General features: G+C 44.7%; 1 protein-coding gene across 1 annotated transcript in view; it reads right to left on the reverse strand.

The window, feature by feature from the left end:
* LOC126185878 (follistatin-related protein 5-like) overlaps positions 1 to 17625 on the reverse strand; it is a 566088-nt gene that overhangs the window by 203732 nt on the left and 344731 nt on the right. The gene's annotated exons all lie outside the window — the stretch shown is intronic.

The following is a 17625-nucleotide window of genomic DNA, read 5'->3' on the forward strand; positions in this document are numbered from 1 at the left end:
AAAAGAAGTGCACATCGGTTGCAGTTTACCCTACTCTAGGAAAAGTGTCTCCCGGGGAAAGGTGTGTGCTACGCTGCCAGTTTCAACACGTTGACTGCGGTGCGGTCGCCGGCGGCTACATCTGAACCGCACGACTGACGCCTTGTGCCCGGCCCGGTCTGTCGGTGACAGCATGGGGCAGTCGATGTGTCACAGGTGAACTGTTATATTTTCGGTGGTTATTTCTAAAATTTTTCGGTAAAGACATGTGCAGTTTTGCGGTAAAGAAAGTAGCCAGTTTTGCGGTAAAACTTGGCTGTTTTGCGGAAATGCAGTCTGTCGTTATAGTGGAACGGGTGCTTTAATACGACCAGCCCTGTACAAACATTGATCTCAGAGGGGAACAAATGGAAAACACTAATGTTAATGCAAAAAAAAAGTTCAGCAGAGAATGCCTATTGTATGAGCGAGCCGTCGTTTGACAGTCTGAGAACGCAAGGTATGGAGTGGCTGCCGGTGTGACAGGGCGCCTGACGAGGACTCATACCCCCGAGAACTGAAACGCAGGGAAAAACGTCAGACTATATAAACCAAGTTACTTCAAGCAAATTTTGGAAATTTGTTGTAAGTTACTATAGGACCAAACTGCTGAGGTCATCGGTCCCTAGGCTTACACACTATTTAATCTAACTTAAACTAGCTTACGCTAAGGACAACACACACACCCATGCCCGAGGGCGGACTCGAACCTCCCACGGGGTGAACCGCCCGAACTATGGCAAGGTGCGTAGACCGCGCGGCTACCCCGCGCGCCAGCTTCAAGTGAACAAGTCTAGACGCAAGTGCGAAAATTACACATCGAATGAATGAGCAGATGCGGGCAACCTCAAGACTATTAGTAGAAACGAGAAGTAAATCTCCCTCAGTGCCGTGCAGGGTCCTGTCACGGTTCGCGCCGCTCCTCCCGACGGAGGTTCGAGTCCTCCCTCGGGCATGGGTGTGGGTGTTGTCCCTAGCGTAAGTTAGATTAAGTAGTGTGTAAGTTTAGGGAACTATGACATCAGCAGTTTGGTCCCATAGGATCTTACCACTAATTTCCAAATTTTTCTCCCTCAGTACAGGACGCCTGTCAGAGCCGGTCCAAATGGTTGAAATGGCTCCGAGCACTATGCGACTTAACTTCTGAGGTCATCAGTTGCCTAGAACTTAGAACTAATTAAACCTAACTAAGCTAAGGACATCACACACATCCATGCCCGAGGCAGGATTCGAACCTGCGACTGTAGCGGTCGCGCCGTTCCAGACTGTAGCGCCTAGAACCGCACGGCCACTCCGGCCGGCTGTAAGAGCCGGCTGCAGAGCAATTGTTCCATGGTTTGTGCTTCTCCGCTGTCACAGGTGGTAGTGACGACTGGAAATCTCAACTGTTGGAAATGTAGCCGGCCTGAGTGGCCGTGCGGTTCTGGGCGCTGTAGTCTGGAGCCGAGCGACCGCTACGGTCGCAGGTTCCAATCCTGCCTCGGGCATGGATGTGTGTGATGTCCTTAGGTTAGTTAGGTTTAATTAGTTCTAGGCGACTGATGACCTCAGAAGTTAAGTCGCATAGTGCTCAGAACCATTTGAACCATTTTGAAATGTTATGAGGATTTTCTGATTCCAAAGCGTAGGCGAATGACAGCATGTCAAATCATTCACTTCTCTTGTGTCACCAGAAAGAAAGTTTTCAGATGGATGAAGGAGATTAGCGTCGTGTACAGCTTATATTTTCATATTTCGATGCTTTGGTTTGGGTAGAGTAATTTACAAGATGTTTCTGGATTACGTGGAATTTAATCTCTGGACCGTTGGTACTTAATCATCTAATGAATGGCTGGCTTCCTGAGCAGGTTCATTCCACATTATGAGTAACCTCATACCTCTGCTTGTGATGTATAAGCGTGGGCATACCATTAGCATTACCATCATTCTTGAAGTTGGTGGCTGGGATTCTCACGTACTCTCTATTCACTTCCTGTGGATGTTGTTTCTGTTTTCATCTTTCACCGTTTTGTTACAACAATGGTTTGTAGATAAAGATGCCACAAAGTGTGACACCTAGATATGTTTGGTATGGTGTAGCGCCCCACTGTGCTCCTTGCCACGACGCGTTGTGTTTACGATATCCGTTCCTCAAAGCACTTAGCCTGATGGCACTCGTGTCTGCAGCCGAGGAGTGCCAACATGCAACACATTGCGTTGTGACGGCGAAAGCCTCGACTATTCTAGCTTTACCCTGAGTTGTCAAGCATGGAAACCTGTCTTTTCAGGAATGAATAATGAGCGGAAGCACTATACATATTTACTGAACTGTTAACTACGTATCGAAGTTGATAACATAGTAGCATTTTAGTCAAAATAGAAAAGGGTACATAGTAACAACAGCTTTAAATAAGTGAATGTTGAGGTGTTTGAACGACGTACTTTATGCCATCACAGTTCACGTCCGATTGGAGAATGTCATTTTAGGGTGCTGTGAAGCTCCAGTGGTAGTTGTGAAATCTGAAAATGAATCCTCTAAAAACTTTGAAAGTGTCCACAAACATATTAGAGGATTTAGTATACAATTAATTTTAATCTTCGTATCACCTTTGTTTTTAATGACACACTATAACATTGCACCGGTGCCACCTCTTTAAGTCACAACTGTTTGAAATTCACAATCCATTCTACTCAGTCATCAAACTGAGAACTCTAAATGTGTTTGATATGTTATTGCCCCTCGTTCATATCCATTTCTGTGTGAACTATTTATTCGTTGGAGCACCCAGGTGCCAATCTAGCAGCTAACATACCGATATTAAAAATAACTAAACAATTGTCAATAATTAGTCATGAGCATTTAGCGTTATTTTGAAATGTAAATGATCTTTTCAATTTGGGGCCATAAACATACGAGAGAGATGTTAGAAACGTAGTTCTTGCTCATCTGTGCTAGGCAATATTTTGCACTTTGCAGTACGTTCTCGGTCTCATGTTGTCTGTCTGTCAGCGAACGTCATGGTGTTTAACCATTTTTGTAGCCCTGTTTCAATGCCTCCGTTCCCCTTTGTGTATTCACAGTCTGAAAGCGTCGTCAATATAGGAATTTTTATGCATATCAATTTAGTACACATCAGACTACACATTGAAGGCCCCCGTGTTAGAGAAGCACTCCTTGAAGAAAGTGTAATATCTACATCTTCATCTACATGGATACTCTGTAAATCACATTTAAGTGCCTGGCAGAGGGTTCATCGAACCACCTTCACAATTCTCTGTTATTCCAATCTCGTATAGCGCGCAGAAAGAACGAACACCTACATCTTTCCGTACGAGTTCTGATTTCCTTTATTTTATCGCGGTGATCGTTCCTCCCTATAAAAGTTAGCGCCAACAAAATATTTTCGCATTCGGAGGAGAAAGTTGGTGATTGGAATTTCGTGAGAAGATTCTGTCGCAACGAAAAACGCCTTACTTTTAATGATGTCCAGCCCAATCCTGTATCATTTTTGTGACACTCTCTCCCATATTTCGCGATAATACAAAACAAAGAAGGAACAAATGTGTTCCTTCTTTGAACTTCTTCGATGTTCTTCGTCAATCCCATCTGGAAAGGATCCCACACCGCGCAAGCAGTATTCTAAAAGAGCACGGACAAGCGTAGTGTAGGCAGTCTCCTTAGTAGGTCTGTTACATTTTCTAAGTCTCCTGCCAATAAAACGCAATGTTTGGCTAGCCTTACCCACAACATTTTCTATGTGTTCCTTCCAATTTAGGTTGTTTGTAACTGTAATACCTAGGTATTTGGTTGAATTTACGGCTTTTAGATTAGACTGATTTATCGTGTAACCGAAGTTTAACGAGTTCCTTTTAGCACTCATGTGGATGACCTCACACTTTTCGTTATTTAGGGTCGACTGCCAGTTTTCGCACCATTCAGATATCTTTTCTAAATCGTTTTGCAATTTGTTTTCATCTTGTGATGCCCTTATTAGTCGATAAACGACAGCGTCATCTGCAAATAACCGAAGACGGCTGCTCAGATTGTCTTTCAAATCGTTTACAGCAAAGGGTCTATAACACTACCTTGGGGAACGCCAGAAATCACCTCTGTTTTACTCGATGACTTTCCCTCAGTTACTACGAACTGTGACCTCTCTGACAGGAAATCACAAATCCAGTGACATAACTCAGACGATATTCCATAAGCACGCAAGTTCACTACAAGTCGCTTGTGTGGTACCGTGTCAAAAGCCTTCCGGAAATCCAGAAATACGGAATCGATCTGAAATCCCTTGTCAGTAGCACTGAACACTTCATGTGAATAAAGAGCTAGTTGTGTTTCACAGGAACGATGTTTTCTAAACCCATGTTGACTGTGTGTCAATAGACAGTCTTCTTAGAGATAATTCATTATGTTTGAGCACAATATATGTTCCAAAATCCTGCTGCATATCAACGTTAACGATATGGGCCTGTAATTTAGTGGATTACTCCTACTACCTTTCTTGAATATTGGTGTGAGCTGTGTAACTTTGCAGTCTTTGGGTACGGATCTTTCGTCGAGCGAACGGTTGTATATGATTGTTAAGTATGGAGCTAACGCATCAGCAAGCTCCGAAAGGAACCTAATTGGTTTACAGTCTGGACCAGAAGACTTGCTTTTATTAAGTGATTTAAGTTGCCTTACTACTCCGAGGATATTTGATTCTACGTTACTCATGTTGGCAGCTGTTCGCGACTCGAATTCTGGAAGGCATTTCAGAAGGCTGTGTTTAGCAACTCTGCTTTGGCAGCACTGTCTTCGATAGTATCTTCATTTCTACCACGCAGAGAATATTGTTTCTTGCCGCTAACATACTTCACATACGACCAGAATCTCTTTGGATTTTCTGCCAGGACCAGAAGACTTGCTATTATTAAGTGATTTAAGGTGCCTTACTACTCCGAGGATATTTGCTTCTACGTTACTCATGTTGGCAGCTGTTCGCGACTCGAATTCTGGAATATTTACTTCGTCTTTTTTTGTGAAGGCATTTCGGAAGGCTGTGTTTAGCAACTCTGCTTTGGCAGCACTGTCTTCGATAGTATCTCCATTTCTATCGCGCAGAGAAGATTGTTTCTTGCCGCTAACATACTTCATATACGACCAGAATCTCTTTGGATTTTCTGCCAGGTTTCGAGACAAAGTTTCCCTGTCTAAACTGTTATAAAAATCTCGCATAGAACTCCGAGCTAAATTTCGAGCTTCTGTAAACGATCGCCAATCTTGGGGATTTTGCTTCTGTTTAAATTTGGCATGTTTGTTTCGTTGTTTCTGCAACAGTGTTCTAGCCCGTTTTGTGTACAAAGGAGGATCAGCTCCGTCGTTTGTTAATTTATTTGGTATAAATCTCTCAATTGTTTGTATTTAAGCCACATCTGGTCTACACTTGTTAATTTGGAATGAATGGAGATTGTCTCTCAGGAAAGGATCAAGTGAATATTTCTCTGCATTTTTGAATAGTTATATTTTTCGCTTATTTTTCGAGGCTTTGGTGATTACAATATTCAATCTCACTACGTCAACCCTGTGGTCATTAATCCCTGTATCCATATTCATGGTCATAATTAACTCAGGATTATTTGTTACTGAGAGGTGTTTTCACAACCGTTTACTATTCGCGTCGGCTCATGAATTGTTCGAAATAATTTTCAGAGAATGCGTTTAACATAATTTCGCATGATATTTCATGCGTACCTCCAGAATTAAATGTATTTTTGCCGACATATACAGAGTAGACGTATTGTATTTTCCAGCCGCGATGACCAAGATCGAAAATACTGCGGCGACTACCATCGTTAGCCTCCACTGACACCAGCAGACGACGCGCCGCAATCGCCAACAGCGGCGGTCATCTAAGCTCCTGTCGGCTAGCGTACTATCACAGTACTCCACCGCCCACGCTGGTAACTTCCTCAGCATGTATACTTGGCCTCCCACGCATCTCTGAAGGCACGCGAACTTAGCCACCACGAGAATCAATCTTCTGCTTCAGCGAATAAACATCTTCCGGCCGCTCAACTCGCGCAATGCTACGTGGCTTGTGGCTGTGGCTACCGAGCCCCACTCGTGTTTGAGAACCTATGGTCAACTGTTTCGCAATATGAAACTTGACTAATAAAACGCAGTCCGCTATGCGAAAGTTATTCGACGGCGTCTTCCCCAAGAACTTAAACGTGCCAAGATAATTGCCCTCCTAAAGCCAGGTAAACTGGGAAATCTTCCGCAAAACTACCGGCCCATAGCACTGCTTAGCATGGTGTACAAACTTCTGGAGCGACTACTACTTAACAGGATCGGTCAGACAATACTCACGGCCATCCCAGTAGAACAAGCGGGCTTTCGTCCCAACCGAAACTGTGCATACCAAGGCCTGGCCCTTACAACACATACTGAAGCGGGATTCCAAAAGAAATTAAAAACATCTGTGGCCTTCATTGACTTGTCAGCAGCCTATGATACCGTCTGGAGACAAGGCCTACTCTATAAACTGAAGAAAACAATTCCCTGTCAAAAAGTGACAAAGCTTCCAGAATGAGATTTTCACTCTGCAGCGGAGTGTGCGCTGATATGAAACTTCCTGGCAGATTAAAACTGTGTGCCCGACCGAGACTCGAACTCGGGACCTTTGCCTTTCGCGGGCAAGTGCTCTACCACTTGCCTGCGAAAGGGAAAGGTCCCGAGTTCGAGTCTCGGTCGGGCACACAGTTTTAATCTGCCAGGAAGTTTCAGTGACAAAGCTTATTGGTAACATGCTTGGTAACAGAGGATTCCAGGTCATCATGGGAAAGAAAGTTAGTAGCCAGAAATTCCTTCAAAATGGCTTACCTCAAGGCTCGGTATTAGCCCCACTGCTTTTCAGCCTATACATTGCCGACACGCCAGAAACAGCTTGTATGAAACTTGGCTACGCTGATGACTGGGCTATCGCAACAAGGCACACCGGTTTTGACCCAATGGAAGAAACCCTGTCATCCGATCTGCCTGCCCTGGCAGCATACTTCCGTAAATGAAGGCTTAGGCCTAACGCCACGAAGACAGAAGTAATTTGTTTCCACCTCAATAACAGAGAAGCCGACAGAGCTCTGGAAGTATACATTCAGAACACGCGCCTCAACCACAACAAGGAGCAAAGGTACCTAGGGGTCACGTTAGACAGAACCTTGTCATTTTAATCACACCTTACAAAAGCAGCTGCCAAGGTGAGAACAAGGAACAACCTCATCCATAAACTTTGCGGAACCACCTATGGATCAACGGCGGCAACAACTCTGAGGACGTTTGCACTGAGCCTGGTATATTCTGCGGCGGAGTACTGTGCATCAGTATGGCTAAACAGTAGTCATGTGAACAAAATCGATGTCGAACTTAACACCATGCGCATTATTTCAGGAACCGTCAGGTATACCCCTAACATATGGCTACCTGTCCTGAGTCACATACCACTCCCAAAAATACGACGAGAAGCAGCCTTGGTCAGGGAATATAACAAGATCGAAGCAGGCCCTGAACTACCGGTACACATCGATATACCTGATCTGAGTACCAAGAGGCTTCGTTCAAGACATCCTCCTCTTCCTCTCGACAGCCTCACTGGGTCTGACATAAACTCTTGGAGAAGAGAATGCTCCAGAATGCCCCAACAACTTGCCACCTAATGCCTTGTCTTACCGAGGCAGTACCTGGGTTTGATCAGCCCCGCGAGATCTGGTCAACTCTGAACCGATTAAGAACTGGGCATGGAAGATGTGCTTACTCACTCTTCAAATGGGGACTGCTGTCTTCGCCAGCATGTGACTGCGGCGCGCCTAAGCAGACCATCCAACACATCAGAGAAGAATGCAGTGCTAGAGTTCAGTTCAGTTTGGGCTTTGAAGAATTCCTCGTGGCATCCCAAAAATCCATCGAATACATACAAGGTCTAGATGTTTGTGAGTATATGTAATTTTATGTAATCTAGAATAATGTGATCCAATACTGAAATGTACTTAAATGCCATACGATAAATAAATAAATAAATCTACTCTTCGTTTTTCAGCTGCGCTTTCTCAGAAGACTTTACGGTTCTGCAGTAAAGTCTGATGCCGCTCGCTCGGTTCGTCACCCCGGTATCAGCACTATATTAATACGCGAGTGACGAGTTCACCAGTTCAGTATAGTTGCGAACAAGTACCAGAAATATCAAGAGACTATTTTATCCGTTACATGTCCGGCCGTTTGGCACCAATTTTTCGAGAAACTTGCCCAGAAACAAATTCGTTTCCGATCGTGCTGGCTCCCTTCAGCGCCATACGAGTCCGTTTCACTTCATAGATGAAATATCTTCTCCTTTTGGGGGCCTTCACTTTTTACATTACTGTTAGGCGCGAAGTACGAGCGCTACCCCATTAACATCCGATCCGCTGTAACATAAAAGGCTTCCTGTTCAATGATTTCAATTTAATATTCTTGGTGCTTAATTTTGGAACTACAAGATATGAACGTTGCCCTAAAGATATATTTTGTGATATTCAGCGTCTATTGATGTATGTTGTGCTACACCAGTCGCAAAGGGCCAGCCTTTGTATCGTCAAACTTTTTGATTTTCTAACATTTATCCTATTTCTTAACCTCACCTCCACGAGCCTGGACTCTCTATAATTCTCTTAAATTTCCTGTTTATTGGAATACCTAGATCTCTGGAATAAATTTAAGATTAAATTCGTCAAAATAAACTTTAACTTTTACTTCTATGCCCGTGACATCATGCCACACATCTTACGTGTTACTTTCAGTGTTTTCTATTATTGTACTGGGTGATTAAGGAGGAAAGGTGTGTGCATCGAGGGGTCATATCGTTAGTGGTTCTCAACAACCAATTTAATCTGGACATATGCCCTATTCCGAATGGTTATCAAGATAAAACAGATTTAATATAACTTTTGTATGTTTTTCTCGAATAACTCGAAAACAATATCCTCCAGCAAAAACGTGTTGCAATACAAGAGTGAACTACATTAAATTACTTCAGAAATGACCTATTCGTTTCTTCTCTAAGACTACTAGTTTGCATGAAGCGAGCGCGAGAATATAGGAAATATCGTGTGAGGGGCATGCGCTGTAGCTTATGTGTTTCTGTAGACCAATTCGAGGTAGTTACACGACTTGATTATTGTCATAACTTCCTTAATACCACAATGGTACGTTGTAAACAATGACAATGTTTGAATAATACAGAAAATAAATTACAGATAGAACATGTGTTCTATCTGGGAAACCAGTATCTAATACTGTAAGCCGTCAAATCACGTACTTTTCCTCCTGACTCAACCTGTAGTTATCTGTTTGATTTTTTAAATTTTCGTATCCGTAAAATCGTGCATACAATGCTAGGACACGTATCTGATTTCCCTAGTGCTGGTTACTAACAATAAAAAAGGAAACCAAGTCGTTCCTATAATATAATAAAAATAATTCCGTTAGCAATCAGTTTGTTGGCGTTCGGAAGGTTTCTGAAATTTCTAACAGAGAGTGTCTACATCCTCGGCCTGGTCCCCTGTTTATTCAGCCCGAGCAGGGATCTGTGGCAGATGGAATTCGACGCCAAATCCGACTGCTGAATAAGCGGCATCGTCTTTTTCTCGAGTGCTCCCCGGAAAAAAGTTCTTAGCCTCCGCCTGCCGGCCCTGCAGTGATAAAAAGGAAAGAGGCCGAGCCGCTCCCCGGCGACTGCTTTACTTCTGCGCCAGTTTCCGCCGCTTCCGCCGGCTGTATTGGCGGCTGGCTCTGCGCCGTTCCATTGGCAGTGTGGCTGTATTGGACGCGCTCTGACGCTCTGCGGCTGCGGGCTTAACCGCGTTTGGCGGCAATCTGCCGCTGGCGTGCCGCCAGTCCACGTGGGCGCGGTCACGTGGCGGTCCCGCTCGGACACGTGTCCCACCGCTAGGCGCGTAAACAACGCGCGAGCTCGCCTGTGCACACAATGTATCTCTTTTGTGCACGTGCTGAGAGCACAGCTATGCACAACTGTGATGACGGGGTCTGGATTCATACTTTTTTTTCCCTTTGAGATCCTCAAGTTAAATATAAAACGTAATAAGGGCGCACATTAATAAATGACTTACAGGAATGTAGCCTGGTGATACCCTTGACAAGCACCGCTGTTCTGAGATGTGAATAACCCATCATGAAATCTGTTTGCTGTTTTAGGTGTACACTATCTGATAAAAACACTCTACACACCTATCGGTAACATCAATATGAGGTGGTCCACCATTCCGCTTTACTACAGCATGAAGTATCCGGTTGTGGGATTGTGCACGCAGACAAGAAATAGGTGTTCAGGTAGCACTGAACTGTAGATATTTATTTCTCTAGAAAGCAACAAGAAAACGTGAACAACAGTACTGATTCTCTATGAAAGAAGGCAAAGGGAATAACTGTCACTATAGGATACTTTGAAAGATCGAAATCCGTTGTGCTCACAATCGGCGGTGTGCAGAGGTTGTCTTGATCCGGCGGCGCTGTGTTTTGGACTCGTCGTTTCTTCGGACTCGGCTTTAGACTGACAGAGCTAAAAGGCCACCGGGCTTATGGATTCCAGGAAGTGGCCGACGTCAAGCAGCTTCGCGGATGTGTCTGTTGTTGGTCGTGCCCCCCCTCCGCCATCCCCTTTCCGACACAGTGAAGTCGGGAAGTTTCAGCTGCAGGTATCAAACTTGTTGGCAACAGGCATTGCATTGCTGTGTTGCGGGTGTGCCGACTCATCAGGCACCAGCCGTCCACCACTGAAATCTGGGTTCAAATGGTTGAAATGACTCTGAGCACTATGGGACTTAACATTGGAGGTCATCAGTCCCCTAGAATTGAGAACTACTTAAACCTAACTAACCTAAGGACATCATACACATCCATGCCCGAGGCAGGATTCGAACCTGCGACCGTAGCAGTCGCGCGGCGCTGGACTGAAGCGCCTAGAACCGCTCGGCCACCGCGGCCGGCGAAATCTTCTGGGAAAACTTTAAAGTCAGGTTTCTGAGTGTCTGTGGAGTAATGACAATTCTTCCTGAGAAACCAAAACCAGAGAAGGTAGTGATGTGGGGCTCTGGTGCACAGTCGACGATCTAACTCATCCCAAAGGCGTTCCACAGTGTTCAGACGGGACTTCGGCAAGCCAGACCATTTCTGGAATGTCAGGTGTCTGAGTGTCTGTGTAGTAATGACAATTCTTCTTGAGAAGCCAAAACCAGGGAAGGTAGTGATGTGGGGCTCTGGTGCACAGTCGACGATCTAACTCATCCTAAAGGCGTTCCACAGTGTTCAGGACGGGACTCCGGCAAGCCAAACCATTTCCGGAATGTCATCGTCCACAAAGTTGCCTGACAGATGGTGCTTTATTACAGGGTGTTTTTTCATTCTTATACAAGCACCATCTCCGAACCGTTACTCTGCTGTACACGGTACACAATGCTGTGTTGTGTCGCTATTAACTGATTGGGTGTAGGTCAGTGAAATTAAAGCAACATGCATGGCTAACGCAAGAGACCACATAAGTGGGTCAGATCAGGTGGATTCACAACCACTTTTATTTTCGGTCCGTCGTTCTTTGAAGACAATACATTCAGGAGGCCTGTCAGGTATACCGTGATGTCTGCGCGTTATCGAGACCCTCTTGTACAGCATATTACTCCTGCTTTGGAGGAGCTCAACTGTGAGTAAACCACTGTCTACATGCGAGATGGGGCAACACCTCTTGTCGCTCGCACTGTGAAAGATCTGCTTAATGCAACCTATCACGAACGATTTATCTCCAGAATTTTTCCTGATTCATATTCTAGAGATCACCTGCTCTGAGCCGAAGTGACTGGGGATATCTAAAATAACACGTTTTCCAGAGACACGTTCAGTCTCCACCTGATCTGAAGCCAGTACGTAAGAACACGTTGCTCAGATTCCATTAGAACTGTTGCGAGCAGCTATTGGTCACGTCGTTTTACAGATACAAAATCTCGTCGACGTCTCCAGTGCTCATACTGAACAAATTATGTTAGCGTCGGTTAATAAGAAAATAAACATTACGCCTTTCTCACATGTTTGACCTTTTCTGCACGCGTCCCGTTCCTAATTCATTACATATGGAAACGTTTCTATACTTTCTTGCATTCACAGCGACAAATTTGCACCTGGTGGCCAAAATTGGAACTAATTCATTAAATCGTAAATGGACCCGCATTAACGCATTACAATAGCTACCAAGTTCGTTCCTATGTGATAATTACAACCCACAATGGACCTCTGTGAGAAGCTGCATTTTACGAGGTGCATTCAAGTTCTAAGGCCTCCGATTTTTTTTCTCCGGACTGGAAAGAGATAGAAACATGTGCATTGTTTTAAAATGAGGCCGCGTTCATTGTCAATACGTCCCAGAGATGGCAGCACCGTACGGAAGATGGAATTTTACCGCCAGCGGCGAGAATGAGAACTGTTTTAAATACTTAAAATGGCGACGTTTTCCTTACTTGAACAGCGTGCAATCATTCGTTTTCTGAATTTGCGTGGTGTGAAACCAATTGAAATTCATCGACAGTTGAAGAAGACATTTGGTGATGGAGTTATGGATGTGTCGAAAGTGCGTTCGTGGGTGCGACAGTTTAATGAAGGCAGAACATCGTGTGACAACAAACCGAAACATCCTCGGGCTCGCACAAGCCGGTCTGACGACATGATCGAGAAAGTGGAGAGAATTGTTTCGGGGGATCGCTGAATGACTGTTGAACAGATCGCGTCCAGAGTTAGCATTTCTGTGGGTTCTGTGCACACAATACTGCATGACGACCTGAAAATGCGAAAAGTGTCATCCAGGTGGGTACCACGAATACTGACGGACGACCACATGGCTGCCCGTGTGGCATGTTGCCAAGCAATGTCGACACGCAACGACAGCATGAATGGGACTTTCTTTTCTTCGGTTGTGACAATGGATGAGACGTGGATGCCACTTTTCAATCCAGAAACAAAGCGCCAGTTAGCTCAATGGAAGCACACAGATTCACCGCCACCAAAAAAATTTCGGGTAACCGCCAGTGCTGAAAAAATGATGGTGTCCATGTTCTGGGACAGCGAGGGCGTAATCCTTACCCATTGCGTTCCAAAGGGCACTACGGTAACAGGTACATCCTACGAAAATGTTTTGCGTGTGCTGTTTCACCAAGACAACGCACCCGCACATCGAGCTAACGTTAAGCAACAGTTCCTTCGTGATAACAACTTTGAAGTGATTCCTCATGCTCCCTACTCACCTGACCTGGCTCCTAGTGACTTTTGTCTTTTTCCAACAATGAAAGACACTCTCCGTGGCCGCACATTCACCAGCCGTGCTGCTATTGCCTCAGCGATTTTCCAGTGGTCAAAACAGACTCCTAAAGAAGCCTTCGCCGCTGTCGTGGAATGATGGTGTCAGCGTTGTGAAAAATGTGTACGTCTACAGAGCGATTACGTCGAGAAGTAACGCCAGTTTCATTGATTTCGGGTGAGTAGTTAATTAGAAAAAAAAATCGGAGGCCTTAGAACTTGAATGCACCTCATACTTATAACCACTCGGTATTTCAGCTCTGGTTCCTCAGCGATGTGGTAACTGCCCGGCGTCGTAACAGCAGTTCCTCTTGTGTCAGCAAGCAGCCCCTGATGTAATAAGTTCAATCAGCACAGATACTTACGGCGAGTGCAATAGCTCTTCGTGCGCAACATGCGGTGAAAAGGTACCCCAATTCGGCAGTTCTCTGTGTTCACTGCACCCTGCAGTGTTAAAGGTACCTCGTCACTCCACAGAATATTGCCCGGCCACATGTCATCAACGTCGGTCCGTGCCAAAAAGCGAAGAGCAAATTCAGAACATTGGAGCTGATCATGAGGTTTCAGTTGCTCCAGCGTCTGGATCTTGTACGGATACCAGTGTATTACGGCTGCAAAAATTTTCCTACTTGTGACCTTGAGGTGGAAGATTCTCGTGACTCTGCACGAGCGCTAGCACCAGCCGGTGCACGTGCTGCATAGTCAGTCGCAGCAAAAGCAGGCTCGTCAATAATTTTCACTAACATAGGACACCTTCCCCTTCCAGGTGCTACACGTATTGACATTTAATTTTCATCTTCTTTCAATCATTTAATCACATCGAGCCTCTCCTCAGATCTTTCGCTCTTCTCAAAGCAGCACTGCAAATGCTGCTGTTCACATGAAACAGTTTTACTAACAGTATACGGTCTCTCTTCTCGAAAGCCATGTTCACTCACGTTATGGCTTGTCAAATGGCAGCGTGGTTATCATCCAGTCATATAAGCTGTGTGACTAGATGGCCAAACTTAGAACTAATTTTTTCTACCATAAATTGGTTCCTCATTAACGCATTAGAGAACCTATGAAGTTCCACTGTCGCACTATAATTGCAGCGCACACTGGTCCTCCGTGAGTATTTTCACTTTAATTATAACCTCCCGCTATTACCAACTAAACAAAAATGGCAGAACCGTTGCAGAGTTGCTGGCCTGGTTACTTCACATCTGAGCCACGAACTTTTTGTGTCTTACATGATAGAAACCGAAGCTGTAGCAAAACAAGGGTCCACGACACAAAAATACTCGTCATTTTTAGTCAAAGTTGTTACAGTCTGCCAGTCACCATTCACAAGAGGGCGGGGGGGGGGGGGAGGGGAGGGGAGGGACCCAGCTGTGGCCTACTTCAGCTTCTAAAAGTGGTTCAAATGGCTCTGAGCACTTGGGACTTAACATCTGTGGTCATCAGTCCCCTAGAACTTAGAACTACTTACACCTAACTAACCTAAGGACATCACACACATCCATGCCCGAGGCAGGATTCGAACCTGCGACCGCAGTGGTCACGCGGTTCCAGACTGAAGCGCCTAGATCCGCTCGGCCACACCGGCCGGCCTACTTCAGCTTCTGCCGGCCTCCTATCCCGGTGGTCTACAGCTCAAGCACAGGGCCATACAGCTGTCCATCACGTGTGTAGGCAAACTACTTTCGCCCTGCCTCTGCTCGTTTGGGCAGACACTTCTGTTCTGGGGTGCCCCTTCCACACTGGACCCACGTAATGAATCTGCCCGCCACCGCGCATCTTAACTGTGACTGCTCTTTTACCTCTACACAGTGCGGCTGCCTCTGTGGGACGCCGTCTTGCTGGAGTCAGAGGCCCTGCCTTGCTGTTTTCGTCATCACTTGCGGGCTGCACTACACCGCCGGCTGCGAGTGACCGCGAGCCGCATGCTGACCACAGCCTCTTCCTCGCAGGCTTACCAGAGGGCATTGATCTCTTCGAATATTATCTCGATTGTTGTAGTGGATGAATAACAAATGAATGATTTAACAATGATGTTTCTATGACCACATGTCGGACGACTGTCAGACATCCCCTCACTCCTCCACTCCTACCTACTCCAGGGTGGTGAACTACCGGCATTCTGACCTCCAACTGCCATTTCCACCTCCCACCATAGAGGTACATCTCCGTGGCGTCTACAGCTATGAAATTGTCCATATCGAACTGCGTTTGTCGTTTTATTAATCGCAGTAAGGGGAACAAACCCTAACTACGAAAAACATCCCCCACACCATAGCACCATCTCTGTTGTACTTCATTGTTGGCACTATACATACATTGGAAGGTGGCTGTTTCCAAGTACCTTCGTTTCCTGACAGCAAATTTTACTTTTTTGTGATACTTATTTTGCTGTAATCTATTATCTAATGCTCTAACCAGTTTCAATATATCGGTACATGGTCTTTCGCAAACTCTTTGCTCAGTCGCTGTGCTAGTATTAAGTCTTTGGCGAATCAGTTTGCTCTCGTCCAGTAATAATCGTTCCTGGGTTGCAAGCAGTGTGACTTTCATGTTTGAAGAGAGTCATTCATTAATAGTCATAGTCTGATTCTGGTTCTCAGTTGGTGTCTTACATTCGAGATTATATGGTTTTGAGAAGGAAGTCGCCTTTGTGTTGCGTATATCCATAGAGCGTGAGAAGTATCTGATTAAGAGTAATACAATTTATATTCAACTACAAAATTAAGTTATAGACGTGAGAACTGGCAATGTTTATTGACACCCGTGTAGCTATTCGACCGCGTGCCTCTGCGGAATGTTATTGGTGCGGACAGGTAGCTGGTTCAGACTGCTTGAACGATAGATACAGCATCACAGATTTCTTTATTCACTTCGTACTACTCCTGAAGCGTAAAGAATAATTTTATCGAAGATTTCTAATTGCGTATTTCATGAATCTAATATTTGCAATTGTAGGTTGAGATATCCTTACGGACTTTGTAAAGTTTGCTTTTGAATGCTTGTGACGGTACAGTGTTGCTTAAAATCGGTACTCACGATTTTATTTTTATCGAGAAGCCCACTGCTCTTTGCGTACAGTCAACTTGAATGTGGCACGCTGGTTAGCAACCGCCTTACTTTGTGTCATGTCAAGTAACTGCTGGCGTCATAGTAAATCTGATAGTAAAATTTGCTGTTAGTGAACCATGGAAAGGCATAATGGTAATAAACAGAAATCCTATGCATGCTCGTTAGGTTATAAGAACATAATAGAGTAGGTAAGTTGCTGTGTCGCTGGATGGTGTTATGAGACTTCTGGTGACGCTGCCTCACTGAACTGTGATAGTAATATGTTCGAGGGCAAGTTCTGTTAGAGGATCGTTCTCCTACTTAATGCATTTTATGTGAACATAGCTTGGGGCGGTATTACGACGAGATGTGTCTTTTGTGCAGCAAGTTTGTCTTTCTCTTTAGTAGTTAGATGTCATATGAAAGCATCCATAACTAGCACGGCTCTTTTAGCAAGCAGAGACCCTGGTCTGTGATTCCAAACACTAGACAGCCAGTGAACAATCACTTACGTAGCCATTCAGCCCTTTTCCTGACAGTGACTCACTAAGCCATTAGGAATGTTTTCTATGGGCATAGCTTTACTATTCAGAATGACATAAGGGGATAAACTTCCCCCTTCGTCTGTAAAGGCTAAAATCAAACTATTCTATTTTTTTATTCGTGCTTTTTCTTAATGAGATACGATTCACCACTTTCATATCTACTGTCGTATTGCTCGGTATTTAAAAAAAAATAGTGGCGTTTCGGCAACATTGCCGATCTGATGTGAAGGTTATGAGTGACACTTTCGCAACTGAATAACTTGCCAATGAAAGTTACCCAGTTTCAATCGAAATCTGATGGCATTCTCTGTGCTGTTGTAGTAATTCGTCGGTGAGCGAAGGCATTTGTCCACGTAAACTGACAACAATCAACACCGGCACGGAATTCTCTTTCTGGGAGGTTTACAGCTATTGTGACATCCAATGCCTTCAGTTTGATTATTTCTCGTAAGATAACCATCTCATCTTTCCTCTTATCTTGCACACAGGAAAGAACCGTAGCTTCAAGTTGCGGATATTTGCCACATTTCGGTCCCCAGAATGATTTTCTCGTTGAAACTGCCTCCTTCCATTTTACATCTATAGCAGTCCAACGCTGCACATTGTATTTTTTCTAGTCCGTATTTATTTCGGGCCTCTCTGTTGGTTGCAGTTTCAGCA

This window comes from Schistocerca cancellata, chromosome 1 (genome assembly GCF_023864275.1).
Source record: "Schistocerca cancellata isolate TAMUIC-IGC-003103 chromosome 1, iqSchCanc2.1, whole genome shotgun sequence".
Taxonomy (NCBI): Eukaryota; Metazoa; Arthropoda; class Insecta; order Orthoptera; family Acrididae; genus Schistocerca; species Schistocerca cancellata.